The following is a 15145-nucleotide window of genomic DNA, read 5'->3' as shown; positions in this document are numbered from 1 at the left end:
AGCATGAAAAAAATTGCGGTTAATTTTTCAGAAGTAACTGAGCAATTTTTGTCGAATGACTTGAGCGCTTTCGTAACTGTGAAAACTATAAACTTTTTTCTACGCTTCAACTTGCCGCATGAATTTATACGATATCCGCCGGAAACGTGGCCACAGCCCGAAGATTATCAGCAAGCACTAAAAATTGTTGAAAAAATTCACGTAGTAAACGACACCGCTGAAAGAGGCGTGAACATGATGGAGGACTACAATAAAATATTGTGCAGGAACGAAGAGGAAAAGCAATATTTGATTCAAGTTGTCGGTGATTATCGCAAAAAATATCCGAGTTTTGAAAAAAGAAATTTAATATAGCATAACATAATTATTCATAAATAACATCAATAAACTAATTTATTTTATTGTAATAGTAATTGTATATATATTTTTTCTATATTGGAAAATTTTCGTGAAAATTCAGTTGTTTTGTATGGGGACCCCCTGAACGGTTGGAGATATGTTTGTTCTAGAAAAATATTGGGGGTACGAAAATAATGGGGGTTGCTCATACATTTTACCTACCTACGGGTGACTCCTGAGTAGTTATGCACCTTTTTCTATCCATTTACCCATAATTTCGTTCTCACGAACGTTGACCCTCGTGCGGCACGCCAATTTTTAACCGATCGAGCTCAAATTTTTTTCAGATTTATTTTTATCCTAACCTCACACAAAACTGCCCTTCGTTTTTGGAAAATCGAAAATAAAAAAATAAGGTCCACCTTAATAATCATAGTCAAACACTTAAGTCGGTTATTTTTAAAAACAACTTTAAAATAAAAACCTGCTTTTAATTATTTTGCAACTATAGTCAAAATTAAAGTGTGTTTTAAATTGAACCGACTTTAACTGGGTGCCACCAAGGCGTATTTAACCAAGTGGCAGCGTAATACCGTAGACAGACGACAGAGTTAATTTGCATTAACAGCACACTAATGTGAATTAAAATTTAACCCTGACAGACGACAGTTTTTGCATTTAGTAAACAGCAGTTTGTTTGTAAACTGTTTAATGTTGAAAAAATTTGTTGCAAATCGGTAAATTCTCTGCTAGATGTTAAGCTTTCCCAAATTAATTGCCACGTAAAAAACACAATTTAAAAAGACGTGTTATATATCAATGGATAGGGGATTTTGTCTTTTTTTATAAAATATATATAACATTTGACAAACAAAAAATTCATGGAATACTTTTTCGAAAAATATGACAAAAAATTATTTTTAATGAGTTTTTGCGAAGATACAAATTTTGCAAATTTTTCAATTGAAAATGCATTCTATTGAAATCATTTAAAATATTTGATGAAATGTTAGCTTTTCAAAAAGTATAAATTCCTTATACATGGTCTTAGAAATTGTTTGCGATAACATAAAAAGAGAAAAAGTATTTTTTTCAAAAAAAAAAATTAGGAAAAAATTACCTTTTTAAATTTTTTTAAATTCAAAGGCATATACTTTGGACTTAGTCATTATTTTTGAAAAATTCTATATCTATTTGACACATACATGTGTTGTCAGTCCAATAGAGCAAAATTGGAGAAAATCGGGAAATACTTGGATCCGCTGTTATCGAAAAACTGGAGTAGGGTGGGTAAAAATTTAGAAAATTTAATTTTCAAATGCGAATATCTCCTAAACTGTAAGAGATAATTTATAGCTATGCGGAGGTTTTTTGTAATGCTCGATGAGGAGAATCAATATATATAATTTGCTTGAAATTGGAATACAAAGGAAGAAATAGGATCGTTTTAAAAATGTATGTGTCCAACTTTGGGGACCATTGGCCGCGGCCCTGGTGAGCCCAGGTGATCCAAATTCAAAACTTAAACTCCTCTTTGAGAATGTGAAATTTCATACAAACCGGACTAACCGTTTAGAAGTTACAGCATTATTTCCCTATTTTTTTCTATTCTACTGTGTTACGCTTTCTTTTAAAATAGTAAATAATTTTCCTACAGCTGATTGATTTCGACGGTATTGCCATATTGAAATATCTAAATTCAGTATAAATTCAGTTTGATTTTGTGTATTTACGTCAAAGCTAATGCGCATTAGGATGGGGATAATTCACAAGTTAATTTGAATTAAGACTGTTAATGCAAATTAACGCTGTCGTCTGTCTACGCTATAACGCCAGCTGACTGTTTTTTTGCTCTACTCATGTTTACCTTCTGAAATATCAAAAACTTGTTTACAAAATTTTTTAAATTTGTTATAAGAGTAAAAAGATTATAGTACATTTAAAAAATTATGTTTTTGTCACCGCTCTATGTGCGTGACATATTTTAAAGTGCCAAAAAAACTATTTCATTTTAAAAAGTGTGTTTTTGTGAATTTTGTTTTTGACAGTTTAGAATGTAAAAATGACTGTTGTTCTTGTATGTTGTAATTGTTGTAGTTACGCTGCCACCTGGTTAATACATCTTGGGTGCCACCTCAAATGTAGGAAATGTTTTCATACAATATATGTACAACAAAATACAGACAAGTGGCGCCGCTGAACTGCTGACATAGAAAATTTAAAAAATACTAAAAGGTAAACAATAAAAGTAACAGGGGCAACTAAAGAAAAAAATGTTTTGTGGTGAAAAAATGGAGCAGATAAGATTAATATCATACATATTTAGGATATTTTGGTACTAATTTTATTAATAACTGTTCAATAATTGCAAAATCTCTACCAATATCTTGTAACTTAAATTTTTTTTTACTTTTTGCCGAACTTTTTTACTTGGCGAAGAACAGCTGATACTGTTGTTAAACGAGTTAATAACAGCGTCAGTTAGTTTTTTATTTAGAGTCGACTTCAACGTCAGAAGTATGCTTTAACTTATCTATGATGGTCCTAAAGTCCACTCTTAAGTAAAGTCAAGTTTAATTCTCTTAAAGTATTCTTTATTTCTGACTATGATTATGGGCCATTGTATTTAATCATGCAAAACATTTCATATACCAGCAACAACAACAATAAAATCATAGGCCCATAATCATAGTCAGAAATAAAGTATATTTTAAGAGAAATAAAGTCGTCTTTACTTAAGAGTGGACTTTAGGTCTACCATAGACAAGATAAAATACCGAAACTTTTTTCAGAGTTGCATAAAAAGGTAGTATTTTGTCTATATACATGAGCACGTGTCATTAAAAAGTAAACAAAAGCATGACAAAAATATTGCTTTATTTGTGGAATCATTATCTGATCATTTTAAACGACATTGCAATTTAAAAAACTGGAATTAATTACTGAATGACCCTTGAATCAGATTTCGTGGTTGTCACTTGCTCCATTTCAAACAACCACATGTTATTCACATTTGAATTTAATTGTTGCTTCGTAGCAGACGCTCCTAAAAACGAATATATTCGTTGAGCACCAATATGGAAAAAAGTTCTGAATAGAGGACCAAAATATCTATTAAATGATGTATCGATCATTATCCTAAGTACTTTCAGAAGTAATATGACAGCAAACTATTGAAAAGTAAAAATATTAGATTTTTTCAAAGTTTAGAAAGTGATAACTTCTGGTTGAAAGTACTTAGGAAAATGATCAATACATCAATTAATAGGTATTTTGGTCCTCTATTTAAGAATAATATATGTATTGGTGCTCAACGAAAATTTTAACTTTTAAAAGTTTGCTGACGTATCACTTCTGAATAAAAGTACTTGGAAAAATGATCGATCCTCTATTCAGAAAATGTTTTCATAACGGTGCTCAAACGAATTATTTTTAGGACTAAAAGTCTGCTACAAAGCAACAATGTAGATGATTAAATTCAAATTTGAATAACACGTGGTCTACCAAAATGGCGCAAGTGACAACGACGAAATCTGATACTAGGATCATCCAGTAATTTATTCCAGTTTTTATTAAGCTGCGTAGATAAAATATACTTTTGACGTTAAAGTCGAATGTAAATATAAAACCAGTTGAAACTGTTTTTAACTCATTTAACAACAGCATCAGCTGTTCTTCACCAAGTAAAAAAGTTCGACACAAAGTCAAAAATGTTTATGTTACAAGATATTGGCAGAGATTTTGCAATTATTGAATATTAATCAATAAAATTAGAACCAAAATATCCTAATTATGATATTAATCTTATTTTTCCATTTTCCCACCACAATTTGCTTCTTTTCTTTAGATTTCGCTGTTACTTTTATTGTTTATATTTTTTTTTTTTTTTAAATTTTCTATGTCAGCTGTTCAGCTGACATATTGTATGAAAACATTTTCTACATTTGAGGTGGCACCCAGTTAGGTTAGGTTTCCAGGCAGCCGCGAAGTGAAGAAAAAAGAAGGGCAGCTCACGTGGGTCCAAAAACTATAGGCTCCTTTGTGTTACCTGAAAGTAGAAAGTCAGAAAAAGAGTGACAGATAGAAATGAAAAAGAAAGAAGGGGAATTTTGAGAAAGTTAAAAGATTAAGAGAGATGTCCGAAGAAAGAAGGAGAGGGTAGTTTTTCCAAAAGTTGTATACCAATGAGTCAGCGGTTGTTAGATCACTCGAAAGAGATACCCCTATAAATGTATAAATGCAGTAATCTATATTATCCGGAAAAGTCCGAATACTGCCTATTATACTGGCGTGACCGTATGGAGAATGTTTCCACGCCCCAATCGCGTTTAGCCTAAATGCAGAGATAAATGCCATTTTCCTTGCCATTAGATCCACGGGGATCCAGTTCAATATAGTAAAGTGCGACTTTGTTGTGGTCGTCCTTAGAGCTCCTGTTATCAGGATTGCCATTCTTCTTAAAATTTTCTCGAATAGCATGAGAATTGAGCCTTTGTCTAGTGCAGAGGTGGCCAGAAAGAGAGTGTTTAAAATGCATATGGTGTAGTGTAAAATATAAAATAGAACACAAATGAATATATGTGTACTTTGCACCGAAAATTAAATTAAATTGTTTTTGTTTTGTGTTTATTTTGAGTTTTTGCTGAGAACATTCGTACTGCGTGTGTATTAGTGAGAATAACACAATGCCCTCAAGGGCATCCCAGCGGGAAAAAGATGCAGTAAAGAGGCCTTCCTAAATGCCTCATTTTGCAGACACAAGGACTTGCAAAATCATTTTGCCGCATTGCAAAATCATTTCAATTTTACACGGCGTGTCATTGCGAGCCAAGGCCTTGCATACTCGCTGCTGTTAGAGGGCTGAGAGAAGGCCTACTTATGATGGGCTGTTGGCAGCCAACAAGCTCACTTGTTATTAGAAGGGGATTCATAGGGCTTCTTGAACACCTTCTAAGAGCAGGCAGGGTGGAATGAGTATCGGATCTTTTAGAATGTGTAAGTATGCCCTTTAGAAGGCCTACAAATTGAAGTCCTATCATTTTTTCCCGCTGGGATGTTTGGCCTCCTATGGTCTAGTGCCTTCCACCAGGCAGAAACTCCATAGAATAGTGTCGGCTTAATGACCGATTCACATAGCCAGTTGACAAACTGGGGTCTAATACCCCACTGCGTACCTATTGCCTTCTTTCAGACGTACATAGCCGTCAAGGCTTTTGACGTCCTTGAAAGGGTATTGGGTTTCCAGGATAGTTTGCTATCAAGAATAACTCCTAAGCATTTCGCATTGTCCGATAGTGTTAGTTCAACACCATTTAATCGGGGAAGCGAGAAATGAGGAATCTTGTACTTCCTTGTGAACAGTACAAGTTCAGTTTTGCTTGGGTTAACACTCAATCCACTGTCTGTACTCCACCAGCTTAGTACATTGAGTGCATGTTCCAGGCTTTGTGATATCGTGAGAACCAATTTCCTGAGCAGACAATTTATGGCTAGGTTCCACAGAAGTGGTAATAAGACGCCTCCTTGAGGCGTGCCCCTGTTGGTCATTCTCGTGATCACTGCCGTTCCCTTTTCGGAACGAATGATCCTGTATCGTAGAAGGTTCGTGATGAACCTTACAGTTGATTGGTCTAGACCAAGATCCTGTAGAGCTGAAACTATAGTTGCTGATTCTACTTTATTGAAGGCTCCTTCTATATCCAGAAAGGTCACTAATGAGAAGTTACCGAATTCAAGGTATTTCTCAATATATCCCACTAAGGAGTGAAGTGCTGTCTCAACAGATTTGCCCTTCATGTAGGCATGTTGAGAAGGAGATAATGATCCTTGTTTCAAAGACACTCGTATGTGGATGTCGATGATTCTTTCAAGGGTTTTCAGCAATAATTATGATAGACTTATTGGTCTGAAATCTTTTGCTTTGGTGTGTGCGCTTTCCCTCCTTTCGGAATGAATGTCACAGGTCTACCGTTTTGGTATGTACGACCATACAAGACAGGCATGATAAATAGCTATCAGCCAAGGAGTGACTATATCTATATTATTTTGTAGATCAGCGTGTTTTATGCCATCTGGGCCCGGAGACTTGTAAGAGTCAAAGCTCCGTATTGCCCATTTTATCAAATGTTCGTCAATTATACTTGACGGAGTTGTCCGATTGTTCGGTTGGGATGCATTAGCCATATCTGGTGGCAATTTCCCTGGAATATGTCCATGAGTACTTCTATTGTCTCACGTCCATCAGTAGTCCACCTACCATCCTGTTTCTGAATATAACCCTGAACAGTTGGTGTTTTCGACAGGATTTTGCGAAGACGATTGGGCTCAGAGGAACTTTCGACGCCGCTGCAGAAATTCCTCCAGGACTTACGTTTCGCGCTTCTGACCTGATTCTTCAATTTGTTCAACATAGACTTGTACATTGACCAGTTGCCTAGATAAATAGTTTACGACAACTACGCCTAGTTATCCATGTATCTTATTACCTATTGTTCTTAGAAAAATTTGTCCCAAATAGCTAAGATAGCTCTTTCTTCAATCTTTCAAAAAAAAAAAATCATATTTTTTTTCCAAAATCAAAAACTTTTTTGACTTTTTTTTAAAATGGGCCCTTTTTTCTTAAAATAAAGCTTAGATATTTTCCTTGAAGACCTATTTGGTCGCTTAGTGGGATGCGAGTGGGATATCTATCAAAATAAATATTTTGTAACTCTTTGTTAACTTTTATTTCAAAATGGACCCTTTTTTAATATTTTATTTTAGCTCAAAAGAAAGCTTGGGTCTGTTCCTTTAAGACCTATTTGGTCGCTTAGTGGCCTGATTCTTGAATTTGTTCAACATAGACTTGTACATTGACCAGTTGCTTGATATTTTGGCCTCGTTAAATAGTTTACGACAAATACGCCTAGTGTTCGCTATGTCTAAAGACCACCATGGAGGTCTTACCTTTCCTCTGCGTGCAGAGGGATTGCACGTACGTCTCGTGGCCTCACTCAGAGAAAGTGTGAGCTTTTCCACAGCGCTTTCAATATCCCTAGTGTTACCTATCAGAGGGGTTGAGGGAAGTAAATCATAAAGGATCCACCTATGATCATCCCATTTGGTTTTCCTCCCGTTTAGAAAAGGCTTTTCCTTTTCAACTACTAATTCTATTAAGAATGTCAGATACCTATGATCCGAGAGAGAGCATTCGTCAGCAACCTTCCAATTCCTAATGAGTTGCGAGTGGCTTGCACTAACAAGCGTAATGTCCAGAACTTCCTGTTTGCCACCAAGAAAGTAGGTTCTGATCCTCGATTGACAATTACCAGATTAAAGTCTAATATGAAGTCTAGAATGTACTCACATCGTTCGTTCACGTCTAAGCTACCCCAGATTGTGTGGTGAGCATTTGCATCAGCTCCGATAATAACCGGAGTTCTGGCCTGGTTTGCACCCAGTTAAAGTCGGTTCAATTAGAATTTGACATTTTGGCCAAGCAGGTGTTTTTTCTTATCCATGTATCTTATTACCTATAGTTCTTAGCAAAATTTGTCCCAAATAGCTTAGATAGCTCTTTCTTCAATCTTTCAAAAAAAAAATCTTATATTTTTTTTCCGAAATCAAAAACTTTTTTGACTTTTTTTAAATGGGCCCTTTTTTCTTAAAATAAAGCTTAGATATTTTCCTTGAAGACCTATTTTTTTTTTAAAAAAGAGAAGTAACACTCAGGCAATTAATATGCCTATATATAATTGTGTTACTTTCTTTGGAAAGGGTATAGAGTGTAGAAGAAAAGGCGGTGAAAGGAGAAGAAAAGCTTTTTAATTGACAACTCTGCAATTGCGCGTTATGTTTGTTATTAGTGCAGGTTGCAGCGCTTGTGGTGGTGAGATGGCGCATTAGTCAAGCCAACAACCTTTAATTATTTTACTTCGGTGGCGTTTTAGTGTTATACCACCGAAGGAGGGCGCTGTGATAAATGTTAGTTATTAGTAAACTAATAATTATTATAAACTGATGTTGTTTATTGGCAGCGGCTGGGAATCGAACCTAGGCCACAAATGCCATATCATGCTTAATGATCAAACGCGCTAACCAATTAAGCCACAGCACCCTCACTATTTGGTCGCTTAGTGGGATGCGAGTGGGATATCTATCAAAATAAATATTTTGTAACTCAAAACATAAAATTTTTTAAATTTTTTGCAAAATCAAAAACTTTGTTGACTTTTATTTGAAAATGGACCCTTATTTAATATTTTTTTTTAACTCAAAAGAAAGCTTGGGTCTTTTCCTTTAAGACCTATTTGGTCGCTTAATGGGATGCGAGTGGGATATCTATCAAAATAAATATTTTGTTACTTAAGACATAAAATGTTTGACTTTTTTTTTTTGCAAAATCGAAATTTTTTTCCAAAATGGGCCCTTTTTGAAAAGTTTTTTTGCTCAAAAGAAAGATTGGGTCTATTCCTATAAGACCTATTTGGTCGCTTAGTGGGATGCGAGTGGGATATATAGAAAAATAAATGTTTTGTAACTCAAGATATACAATTTTTGATTTTTTTGGCAAAATCGAATTTTTTTCCAAAAGGGGCCCTTTTTAAATTTTTTTTTGCTCAAAAGAAAGCTTAGGACTATTCCTTTAAGAGCTTTTTGGTCTCTCTTTTTTCCGAATTTTTTCAACCTTTGATATCATATAAAGATTGGCCAAAAATAGAAGGAGTTGTTGTACAGACCTGAAATTTGGCACACTACTTTCACTGATAAAAGATAGTCAAATCCGACTAGTGGAATATCTATCAAAATGAATATTTTATAGCCCAAGACATACAATTTTTTTGTTAAAACATTTATTTTGATACTATATATTTTATTTATTAATTTATTTATTTTGTTTTCCCATACAACAAGACTAAGAATTTAGACAAATTTATATAAATTTCAGGAGGTCAATTTAATTATACAAACTAAAAATTGATTTCCTAAACTGCGTTGCATTGCTTTCAAATTGAATAGATGACGGTAGCGAGTTCCAGAGACGAATGCAATGAATTAAGAATTGCCATTCAGTCACTAGTTTGTAATGTCGTATTTGAATTAAATTATTGTTTCTTCTAGAGCGGGTGAAGGATAGGCTATTAAACAAATATGATGGCTCATTAGTAAATATGATTTTCTGCGTGAGTAATAATGTTCTTATTTTTAGAAGATCACAAAAACGTACTCCAAAAATTTTACGTTCATACGGTGTTATGTGGGACGATCTTCTCAAATTAAAAATATATCTCAATATAGAGTTGTACGCATTATTTAATTTTTTATTTTGAATTTTGTAGGATTTAAGCAAAGCCCATTCGATATAGCCCATTGATGAATTTTTAATATGTCAGAGTTCAATTTGATGACAGATTCATTTATACTGCTGGTGCTGCTACATAGATATAGTTGTACATCATCTGCATACATATGAATTTTGCAGTATGACAATTGTTGAGGTAAGTCATTTATGTATACCGAGAAAAGGAGAGGTCCCAAGATTGATCCTTGCGGAACACCTTAAGTTACAGGTTAGATATTTGGCCTTTTATATTTACATATTGGTATCTATTTTCGAGATAAGAGGACATAAGACAGGTTGCAGATGAGTTAAAATTAAACAGGGTATTTAGTTTCATACATAGCATATTATGGTTGACCATATCAAATGCCTTAGAATGATCCAAAAGCGCTAAGAACGCAATATTACCACTGTCAATATAGCTTCGAATTTCTTCTGACACATCAATAAGAGCGGTAATGCAGCTATGTTTAGGACGCAACCCTGATTGCCTATTTGTTAAAAGGCTATTAGCACATACATAATCAGCAATTTGTTCATACAATAACCTTTCAAATACTTTTGATAAGTATGAAAGTATTGCTATAGGACGATAATCATTCTTATTTTTGGGTACACACATTTCCAATTTAGCGGAAAAACACTTTTAGTTATAATTGTGTTGAAGACATGTGTTAGTTGAGGTAATATTACAGGAAGCCTTAAGAAACTTAGGATGAATATTATCAGGACCAACTGCATTCGATTTTATACTAAGACATACTTTAAATACATCAGCTTGAGTAACACATTTAAAAGAAAACGAATTTAATAGTCTTGTAGAACTTATAGGTCTTACACTGGAACAATAGTTTGGATTAGCATTAATATTAGGAAGTTTGGTGAAAGACTCATTTAACAAATTAACATCAATATCCGAAGAATTTGCATCTTGTGATTTGCTGATGCCAATATCGAGAATAATTCTCCACGTTTTTTTTGTGCCTACTGCAGAAGAAAATAAATTAGAGTAGTACGAGGATTTTGCGCATTTAATTAGTTTATTCACTTCTTTTCGTGCATTTGTGTACTCACTATGTAGGTCATCAGTTTTAAAGCATTTCCAACATTTAAAAGCGTAATCAAGCTGCTGAATTTTTGTTTTAATTTGTCCATTAAACCAGGGTTTAGCATTTTTGTGTGATACAGTTTTCAATGGTACAGTTCTATTAAATATTTCAGCAAGATTTTCTTCTAGGAAGTTTACTTCGGGCATATAATATATAGATTTCCAGTCTGCATTGTTTAATTCATTGAACAAAACGTTATAATCCATATGTTTAAAATCATAGTACATATTTCATTCGAATATTGAGGTATAAAATTGTAGTTAAGGAAAATTAAATCATGCTTTGAGAAACATGGTACGGAGATCTGGTCATACAGTAAAACTTTTTGTTTGGAACTGACGAAGTATAAGTCCAGCAATGATTGATTTGTGGCAGCGTAGTGCGTTGGATTTAGCAAGTTTGGTGTAAACAATCCCAGTGACATCATGGCATCTAATAAATATCTTTCGTTCAATATGTCTGGGTTAAAATCACCACATAGAACAATATTTTCATAATTAAGAGTTACATTTTCAAGTTTTGTATGAAAATTATCAAGGTCTATACTTTTATTAGGCCTGTAGATACAACCAATTAGTAATTTATTTCCCATTAACTGAAACCACTTAAAGCGATTATATTATCGAACACTTTTTCACTAAACCATGTTTCAGATACACATATTACGTCAACACCCGAGTTTTCGAAGATATACCTGAATTCATCAATTTTATTGTTTAAGCTCTGTGCGTTTATATGACATTTATTAATACCTGGTTTTTGTTTACATAGAATCCGAATAAGATTAAAGGTAGTGTCAGTGGAACTCGTGGTTAATCTATCGTCATTTAAAGACATAGTGTGTTTTAATATTGTTTGAAACGCAACGCAGGGAAATCAAAAATAAATTTAAATATAATTTGTGGTCATTAGGTTTTATCATTAAAATTTTTAATAAAATATTACAGTATATAAATAACAAAGCAATCAAAAACGAACATATAACAAAGTTTAGCATAACATTTTGACAACATAAATCATAATTACGCATGACATTTTAACAAAAATAAGTTAATAAAACAATAATTGAACATTTAGTTATCAAAAGTAAGATCTGGAAAAAAACTCCTGAAGTCGCTTAAGGCTCTCAATGCGAACTGGCTCATCATTATCATTAAACTTCACATTGACTAAACCACGAACTGTATAGGCAGCTTTTAGAAGTCCTCGTTTTTAAGTTCAATGGCAGATATTAAAAGTTTATGGTTAGTTGTCGTTAAATTTTCATTAATATAAATCGGACGATCACCACCGAGTCCAAAGTGGCATAATTTGATATCTGTTCTATTCGCCCTCCTATAATTAGCCAGACATTTTAAGATAAAGTTTTTATCATAGGGAGAACACAGTTTAACCATTACCACGGCATGCGGTGAGTAGACCCGATCTTTGTTATTGTGGTTTTGAAGACGATATAATGATTTTATCGCTGGTGTGGAAACATTTAAAACATCACATATGGACTTAAAAACTTCATACAAATTCTCATCCTTCTTATATGGTATGCCGTTTATACGTAAATCAGATGCAACGATAGAATTCTCCTGTCGCTGCAATTGTGTTTTCAAATTTTGAACTTCACCCTTCAGTCTAACAATTTCCTCAGCCACTGTTTCTCTTAAGTTCATCAAAACTTTTATTAAACAGAGTTTCCATGCGAGCTTCACTCTCTTCGAACATGGATTTGATAGTAGCGAGGACGTTATCAAATCTCTTATCAATTTTCTTATCAACAATTGTTAAGAGCTTGAAAGGAGAGTCGGTTACTGAAAGTCTTGGTGTTTTTGTAACATTACCTATAATTGATCTTTGGGCAGCCTCTCTACTTCTTTTTGGTGCATTGAGAATATTTACTAAATTCTCATTATTGAATTCCTCATCAGAGAGGTTTTCCGTTCTGTTATTGTGGTTGTTGTCGTCGTGGGTGTTGTTGTAACTCATTTTATTTGTTTTATTTTTAATATTTTATTGGTATATTGCAATTTAGAAATAAGAGTTCAATCAACTTGTATATTTTGTGGTTTTAATTTGAGATCTAGTTGTTGTAATATTGTTAATGCTCTTTGTTTTGTTTACACTTGATCACAGTTTATTTATTTATTTTGTTATTGTCTTTTATACAATTGTTAGATGGTTTTTTTATATTTTCAATTTTAACGATAATTTTTATTGTTTTTTATTGTCTTTTTTAGACTATAAATAAAGATTTGTGTAAAATATATATTTAAAGTAACAAAACTTTTTATTTTATTTATTTATTATTAGGAAAATAGATTATTTGCGAGAGATAACAAAAAACACAACCGTCTTCTACGGAAATCGCAAAAATTATCCCACTCGCATCCCACTAAAGCTAGGTACTCTGTTCAAAATTTCGTGCGAAATACTGTCAAACTACATATAAAATATTTGGAATGAAATATATGCGAAATAATTTCCCAAAAGCAGTACTCTGTTTTTATTGTGGAAAACATGTGAAATACATCTGTCAACCTTATTTTTCCACACGAAATAACATACGCAACACTACTTTCGCACGAAAATAAAACCAACAGCTAGCTGTCAAACAGCATGTAAAATTTTTCGCATGAAAAAACCATAATTTTTCGCAAATATGAACACAGTACTAGGCTTAAGAGACCAAAAAACTCTTAAAGGAATAGACCTAAGCTTTCTTTTGAGCAAAAAAAAAAATTAAAAAAGGGCAACTTTTGGAAAAAAAATTCAGATATTTGAATTCAAATTTGGTCAAAACGTTGAAAATGTTCCAGAAAATTATTGTACATAAATTTCATTTATTTAAATTTAAATTTGTTCCGAATTTTTTCAACCTTTGATTTCATATAACGATTGGCCAAAAATAGAAGGAGTTGTTGCACTGATAAAAGATAGTCGGATTTGAGTATCTTTTATCAGTGAAAGTAGTGTGCCAAATTTCAGGTCTGTTCTACAACTCCTTGTATTTTTGGCCAATCGTTATATGAAATCAATACACTGTGCGACGCACTCACATTATTAATTCGGTCTGAACAAAATCTAACTGTTTTTGAAAATTGTTATAGATTTGCTTTGACAAATGAATTTATAACAAATCAAACACCATCACTAAAGCATTATTACTTGTATATTTTTCAATACATTACTAAATAATTTTTTTCATAATATTATTTTTTTATTTATTTGAAATCAAGTAAAATAAATTAGACTGTAATTGAAATCTCATTTAAACAAGATTTCGGGCAGATGTATGTATATGCGGTGTAGTGTTTATTTGATTGATCACGAGTGTATACCTGTAAAAAGATTTTCTCGACATACTGTCAGTTTGCCATTCTGTTAGATTATTAATTTAAAACGAGTTTTATGTGCTGTATTTCTAAAGCGAATGAGCGTTTTGAGTGGACGTTTTACATGTATTTTGTTTTTGTTACAATAACAAAACACATGTTAAATTTCCACTCAAATTACTCGTTCGCTATAGAAAAACAGCACATTAATAATCATCTTAAAATACATATATACCTATGTATGTAGATACGAGCATTAAAAATGTATCCACATAGGTATACTTATAAATACATATGTACAAATATACACATGCACAGGTAAAGAATAATATTTGTAAAAACTTTGATTTTTATATTGATTTACTGATTACAAAAAAAAAATTGTATATAAAAATGTTTATATATAAATACAGTGTATACTTTTACACTTAAAACCAAATCACAACGAACTTAATATCTGGTATGGACAAACTTGTTTGTACCGCTTCTAATCACACTTGAAAATTTATTTACACAGAAATATTTCTAAATTGTTTTGAACTCAAATAACAATTATTTTAAACCATTATTATTATTATTAAAAAATGTGTATATATGTGTCTGTATACGTATTTATTTATAATTTTTCAGTATAAAAACACTACACCAACTAACTTTCTTCAACTGCTTGGAGATGTTGTATTTTCAGGTTTGTAAACAAAGCATCAGTCGTTGATCGAGTCTAGACACAATTAACACGATTGTAGCCAAGACGAATTTATTATAAGGTTGTGTCCAAGGCGAATTCATACAAGGTGGTGGCAGTTCTACATAAACAACAATTGGTCTTAACAAATGTCAAAAAACAAAAATGAAAAATTATATAATACTTATTTATATAATTTTTCATTTTCAAAACATAATATAGTGTAGATAATTAAATAGTGAGCTTTACTTATTTATGTAAAAAATAAATATTTTGTTAATAGTTAATATTTAAATATAAAAACAAGCTTTGACAATTGTTAGAACCAAAAAGCAAAAAAAGTTATCAGCTGTCTGACTGACTCCAC

At 32.6% G+C, this 15145-nt stretch overlaps 1 protein-coding gene across 1 annotated transcript in view; it reads right to left on the bottom strand.

The window, feature by feature from the left end:
• Positions 1-14868, bottom strand: part of lft (lowfat) — a 50546-nt gene extending 35678 nt beyond the window's left edge. The window contains exon 1 of the mRNA XM_065499495.1: positions 14748-14868. The gene's annotated coding sequence lies outside the window, so the exon portion shown is untranslated. The remainder of the gene's footprint in view (positions 1-14747) is intronic.
• Between the last annotated feature and the right edge of the window lie 277 nt (positions 14869-15145).

The sequence above is a fragment of the Calliphora vicina genome, chromosome 2 (assembly GCF_958450345.1).
Source record: "Calliphora vicina chromosome 2, idCalVici1.1, whole genome shotgun sequence".
NCBI classification, from domain to species: domain Eukaryota; kingdom Metazoa; phylum Arthropoda; class Insecta; order Diptera; family Calliphoridae; genus Calliphora; species Calliphora vicina.
This window is presented reverse-complemented; position numbering and strand designations above follow the sequence as displayed.